General features: G+C 39.7%; 2 protein-coding genes across 2 annotated transcripts in view; both read left to right on the top strand.

Moving 5' to 3' along the window:
• PIP5K1B (phosphatidylinositol-4-phosphate 5-kinase, type I, beta) overlaps positions 1-6707 on the top strand; it is a 309531-nt gene that overhangs the window by 50768 nt on the left and 252056 nt on the right. The window lies entirely within an intron of this gene.
• FAM122A (family with sequence similarity 122A) overlaps positions 1-6707 on the top strand; it is a 61058-nt gene that overhangs the window by 6281 nt on the left and 48070 nt on the right. Inside the window, exon 2 of the mRNA XM_015565019.1 lies at positions 2997-3003. The gene's annotated coding sequence lies outside the window, so the exon portion shown is untranslated. The remainder of the gene's footprint in view (positions 1-2996; positions 3004-6707) is intronic.

The following is a 6707-nucleotide window of genomic DNA, read 5'->3' as shown; positions in this document are numbered from 1 at the left end:
GACCCGGGACCCTTGAGGCCGCAGGCCGATGCTGTATCCACTGAGCCAAACCGGTTAGGGCTCACCTGCAATCTTAAGTCCCCTTTGCCATCCTTGCAACAGGTGCTGGGAATAGGATGTGAACATTTTGGGGGACTATTTTTCTGCCTACCATGCATGGCCATATCTCTGTGGCCTCACAGTTTTTACCAGTGATTTCAGAACTAGTCACTTTTGTCTCTTTGCTCTATTTTCCGACTCCGAATTAGAGGCAACCATCAATTAATAGGAGACAGGAGTCAACTGAAGGAATCAGGCAAAGAAGTGACCTTGAATGACGAAATAATTTCATTGGCACCTGCCTCAACCTCTCGCCGTGTGTTAAAGCTAGTTATACATAGAAGGTTCTTTTACCTACGCCTATGTTCTCATCCAGGGAAAGGTAGAAGCTGTGTCTTTCCAAAGAAATAGGGGTGTATTGCCTGAGCATTTTTTTAAAAATGTCTAATCAGAGATATAATAAATTTTGCCAAAGTTCAGTGTGTATTTTTTTTCTCTCTGTTGAGCAGGTGGTTGAAAGTTGTGGAATGTTGTTTTTCCGAATATAGAATCATAATGTCCTTGGGAACATGCTCATTAAAATAGAAAAATTGGACTGTATTAATTTGCATTTCAGTTAACTCTTTGGGTAGATTTATATAACTGCCTCTTACTATAATTGTTTGCCTCGCTGGTGAAAATGCCACATCCATTTGCAGATTATTATGTCATTATCAGAGGCACAGAGGGAAATCGAAATTCACTTTTAGCATTTAGAGAAACTGTACGAGAAGCCGGTGTAGGGGAGACCAGGCAGGGGTTTTCAAGCCCTTCTTTAGGCCGACAGTGTCATTTAGACTTTACCTTATGAAGTGTTGGTTTGGAGGGTAATAAACTGGTTGGGAGACCTCACTGGTTAAGCTCCATCTCACATTTACGGTGAGATCTGTCTCAACCAGTTAGTTGCTTAGAAACGTTTATGAGTGCATACTCTGTGTCAAAGTCTTTGGAAGGCAATGGGATACTATCCTTAGAGCTGCCATATTGCACAACTCCAGGAGTGGCCATTTATGCCACTCTGTAGACTATATGAATGGCACCCCTGGAGTTGTTCAGCGAATGACTGAGATCTTATTCAGTGATCCTGGCATTGCCCACAAGAAAGCCTGTAGCCTGGTGGTGGGGGGAGAGAACAGATTCACAAATGGCCTCTTAAAATTCTTACGCTACGTGTGAGTGGGTACACCCATGAGCACCGAAGAGGGAACATCTAACTTTTCTTAGAAAAGTTAGGGTATCTAGGAAGTTTTCTCTCTCAGATGAGGCCTTCCCTTACACTGAGTCTTGAAGACTCAATAGGAGATGGTTAGGTAAAAAGTTGAGCAGTCTGGGCAAAGCCAATAGTCTACAAAGAAACAGGGTGTGCCAAAGCAGCCGGCATTTGCGGGATGTGCACGTATTTCAGTACGACTGGAGTGTGACATTCCTGTGGGAATGTGACGCAGCAAAGCGTTGCCCTTTCTGTGCCTTGATGCCCTGTTTAGTAGAACAGAGAAAACAGCACTAGCTACCTCATGGGTTTTGGTTTTAAGTGAGATGCGTAGGACAGGGCCTGACATAAAAAGCACTTAAATGTCAGCTGCTGTTGATGACGACAAGCATGGTATTACAGGAGCCGAATAAACACACAAGGTCTGCATAGCTCCTGCCGAGGAGTTTTGACATTATACTGTTGGCCTAGGGCCTAGGGAAATTGTCAAATGATTTTTTTTTTAATGGTGATTTGCAGCTTAGTAGATTTATAAACTGTAGCCATCATTTTGCAAGGCTGATTAGATCCTGGTGAATTGAGTCATCTTACTCAAAACCAGGGGTCCTCAAACTACGGCCCGTGGGCCACATGCAAATACAAATATTGTATTTGTTCCTGTTTTGTTTTTTTGCTTCAAAATAAGATATGTGCAGTGTGCATAGGAATTTGTTCATAGTTTTTTTTTAAACTATAGTCCGGCCCTCCAACGGTCTGAGGGACAGTGAACTGGCCCCCTGTTTAAAAAGTTTGAGGACCCCTGCTCAAAACCATCAGAGACTGATGAAGAAAAATGTCACTTTATCAATGATTGTTCAACATGGAAACCACGCAGCATGGTGTGATCGTTACGGCAATGAGGTAGGAACCTTGTGTTTCCCTCCCATGAATTGGTAAACTTTCCTCAGTTCCCCTGTCAGTTCCTCTGTGAGGATGAGGAGTCAGAGCGAAGGCAGATGAATGCTTTAAAGGGCTTGTTCTCAACAGAGGATGCTGACCCAATGAATCAGCCCAGCTCACTGACCACAGGTGTGCCTGACAGATGAGAGTTCCCAAAGCATTTGAGTCGAGGCACCATCTCTTCCGGAAGTGGTGAAGACACTCCGATTTTCTCTGCTTTCTCCTCTGACCAATATCCCTTTTGTTTTTTGACACACCCCTGCCCCAGCCTCTTTTGTCATCATCGCTTGTTTTCGGCAGGCTTTCAGGAGGTGTCTCACCTTCCCAGCTTCACTTGCTTCTCTTTAAGGGTGGCTGCTGTTTAATGGGATTTACGTAGTTTCAATAATATACACTCTCCACAGTGCTCATTTTTTCATTGCGTTCAGGACTAAATAGTGAGTTATTTCTGGGAATTGTTAGTCAATTAAGCCCATCATTGTGGGTGAATTCACAGTACTATTAATTACGTGGAATGGCCTTTTTTCTTTTTCTTTTTTTGTTAATCCTCACCTGAGGATATTTTTTCCATTGCTTTTTCAGAGAGTGGAAGGAAGGGAGGGAAAGCGGGGAGGAGAGAGGAACAGAGAGCAGAGAGCGAGAGACATCGATGTTCTGACCTCTACTGGTTGCTTCCCACAAGAGCCCACGACTGGGAGTGGGAAGGGAACCTGAAACCCAGGTATATGCCCTTGATGGGGAATCGACCCCGAGAGCCTTTGGTGCTCAGGCCCTCGCTTTGACCTCCGAGCTACACCGGCCAGGGCTGGAATGGCCTTTCCATTTCTTAGTGTCATCTCACTTTCCTAACGTGTTGTTTTAATCATCTCTTACACTAGATGTTGGAATCCGTCATATTTGAAGACCTGTACTTTAATGAATGTGTTGGGAGGATAAGATTTGTCTCTTAAAGTTGCTATATTTGTATAGAAATAAACATTCTTTTATCAAAGTACTATTATAAGACTTTAGAAGTTTAGTATCTTTTTACTGAATGCTTTAGAAATATATACATTTCTTTTACTAGATTTTTATACTTTCATTTAATGCTATAATGTTACTTTATACATTCTATCAAGCATTCCAAGTTCAGGCAGATCTTTTATCAAAACAGTAATAATGCGAAAAAGACAGAAAATTTGTTCTAGTTATGCTCAATAATGTACATTTTGTCTTGCCCTCACCTTTATTATGTGATCTCTTCATCACAAACATCAATGTATCCCCCAAAATTAATTATACATTTTGAATTGTAATTACCTGGATCTCTTTAATGATAGTTATTTAAAAACAACAACAACAACACGGGAGCATCTGAACGTTTGGCATGTGCATTTTAAAATAAAACTAGAACTTTTTTAAAAAAAAAAAAGGTGGAGAAGGCCCACGTAAATTCACTGCCTTTTGGAATATGTATTCTGAATATTGTCTTTAAACATTTAAATCAGAATGCCTTGATAGAATGCCACAATCACTGCTCATTATCTTGAATTCACGTGCAGGTCATTTCTTCTTAACCGTTTAAAAAAATGTGAATGTTCACCATGTTTTGCTCCATAGGAAATCAGTCACAATTGTTCAAAATGGATAGTTATTTTTAAATGAAAGCACTTAAAAAAATTAAAATGAAAGCTCTGAGAAAGATTGCGCTCCTAAATTTTAATGCTTCAAAGATTACAGATGTTGACATTGTGATGAAACAGAACTTGCCTCTGGCAAGTCTGTTCCATGAAAAAGTTAGAGCTGAGGCTATATTATAATGAAATATTTATTAAAATTCTTACGCTGTACTGAAAAGCAGGAGTGTACCTGTGCTCTTCTGAATTCTCTGCTCTAGCAAAACATTTTATGATGCTGTACATATTTGCGTTGATACAACATGGAGAAAGTGGTTGTTCTTCCTTACTTGGAATAAACTTAAAGCAAAATTCCAGCAAGAGCACCAGAGTTATTTCTAAAAATGCAAGGCATGTTTTTCTTTTTCTTTTTAAAAATCCTCTGGCAAAATAGGACCTAAGGCTTTAAGAAATAAATTTCATTTATATGGCTATTTTTTTTTATAGAGAGGGACTAGATCATCTAAAGTTATTTTACTAACTTACTGTAAAGGGCCAAAAAACACATAAAAAAACATGACCAGTTTGTCAATAATTTTTTTGTGTGTGTGTGGGGGGGGAGGGGCACGTTTCTATTATCTAATTCTAAGAAGCACAATATTCTGAGGTTGAGGTGGATGTGGATGTGGAAAACAAATACTTGGACTCTGTTGGGAATGTCGATTGATGTAGATTTTCTCAAGGGCGATGTGTTCATCAGAAGCCTTGAGGTTCATAGCATCTGATCTAGCAGTTCTACCTCTGGGACTGTAGCCTAAGGAAATAATAGAACAATGGGGCAAAAAATAAAGACAATATTTATTGTAGCATTTGTTTAGAATAGCAAACATTTGGAAACATTTCAAATTTCCCTCAGAAAAATAATCAAAGTATGGTTCTTTCATCCATTGTATATCTTATAGTGATATAGAATGGTGCTGTGCAGGAAAAGGCAGCATGATATGGCAAGTAAGTTACAATCTAGTGTATAATATAGTCTCACTTATGGTTGAAAAAACAAGTGTGCACTGACTTGGTGGATATATAGTTAACAAAATGTTACCAGAAGCTATCACTGCATAATGGATGTGGGAAATGTTTATTTTGTTCTTTGCTGTTCTTTTAATAGAAGTAATACATACATTTTTACAAGCAAAAAAATGTTTTTAAATCTACCTGTTTGACTAGCACTTCTACTAATCTGTTCTACAAGTACAACTGGATATGAGCATGCAAAATGTTAAATAATGTTCAACACGGCATTATTAAAAATCATTTTTAAAAATTAACCTGTCTACCTATCCCCTATTGTCAGGAATTTAAGTAAGAAAGGCATAGTATAACCATACTTCACAGCTATTGAAATTGAAGATGTAAATAAATCTGTATTCGTTAATATGGAAAAGATGACCCTAGCCAGTTTTGCTCAATGGTTAGAGTATGGGCCCTTGGACTGAAGGGTTTAGGGTTTGATTCTTGTCAAGGGCACGTACCTCGGTTGCAGGCTCGATGCCCAGCTCAATCCCCAGCCTAGTTGGTGGGTGTGCGGGAGGCAACCAGTCGATGTGTCTCTCTCACAGTGATGTTTCTCTCTCTGTGTCTCTCCCCCTCCCTTCCACTCTCTCTAAAAAAAATCAATGGAAAAATATCCTCAGGTGAGGATTAACAACAACAGCAACAACAAAAATCAATCTATGATAAGAGAACAAATTATTCAACACACATTCCTGATTAAAAATAAACAAAACTTGGTGTATTTAGAATAAGTAGAATTAGTTATGTCTTTTGCTTTATTTTAAATCTATAGTCTCATGCCAAACCAGCATCATATCTTGTGAAACACAAGAAGCATTCCAGTTGAAATTTAATGTATGACAAGAATGCTCACTTTTATAAACCTGACTCAGAAAGTACCAGCCGGGAGATAGCAGATATAAACCTGAGAGTGGAAGTTGCAAACTTAGTATTATTTGTAGATATTTTAAGTGCATACCTAGAAAATAGAGAATCAACAGAAAAATTATTAGAAAGAACATGAGAAGTCAGATGTCTGGCTAGTAATAATGCTGCTGGCAGGGATACAGGTGCAAAGAAAGGAGAAACTGGATGCATACATCATCCACTAGGAGCGGTTTCAAAGGTATCACCCACCAGCATTCACACCCACGCGACATAAAGCAGGCCCCAAGCACAGCACTGCAGGACATTCTTTCACCTTATAACACAGGCTGCTGCCCGCTCAGCATGCGGCCACTGGTTGAATCATAAATAAAAATGACAAAGGACATTATGGAAAGAAAAGAGGGATGACAATCCTGGGGGGGAAAGGCTGAGACTATATAGTAAGGAGAGAAAGGAATGGGTTCTCAGAAGACTAGAGCAGTGGTTCTCAACCTTCCTAATGCCGCGACCCTTTAATACAGTTCCTCATGTTGTGGTGACCCCCAATTTCATTGTTACAAATTGAACATAATTAAAGCATAGTGATTAATCACAAAAACAATATGTAATTATATATGAGTTTTCCGATGGTCTTAGGTGACTCCTGTGAAAGGGTCGTGCCACCCCCAAAGGGGGCGCGACCCAGAGGTTGAAAACCACTGGTCTAGAGCTTGTGCCTAAGCCAGCTTTTATACCCTTTTGATCAGGCCTACTTAATGTGTTAGCTTCTTAATGTTTTTAAATTTGACACCTATGAATTGCAAGAGTCCACATTTTCACAAGTCTGGATCTTCAACCTCTCCTGAAAACTTAGAAGCCCCAGCAATGAATAATGTCCTTTTCTGCAAAATCAGCAGAGGCTGGAACGGAGCTGGCTGTCTCCTGCACGTGCTCAGACTCCTCAG

The sequence above is a fragment of the Myotis davidii genome, unplaced genomic scaffold, assembly GCF_000327345.1.
Source record: "Myotis davidii unplaced genomic scaffold, ASM32734v1 scaffold616, whole genome shotgun sequence".
Lineage (NCBI taxonomy): Eukaryota > Metazoa > Chordata > Mammalia > Chiroptera > Vespertilionidae > Myotis > Myotis davidii.
The sequence above is the reverse complement of the archived record's forward strand: the minus strand, read 5'-3'. Positions and strand labels throughout refer to the sequence as shown.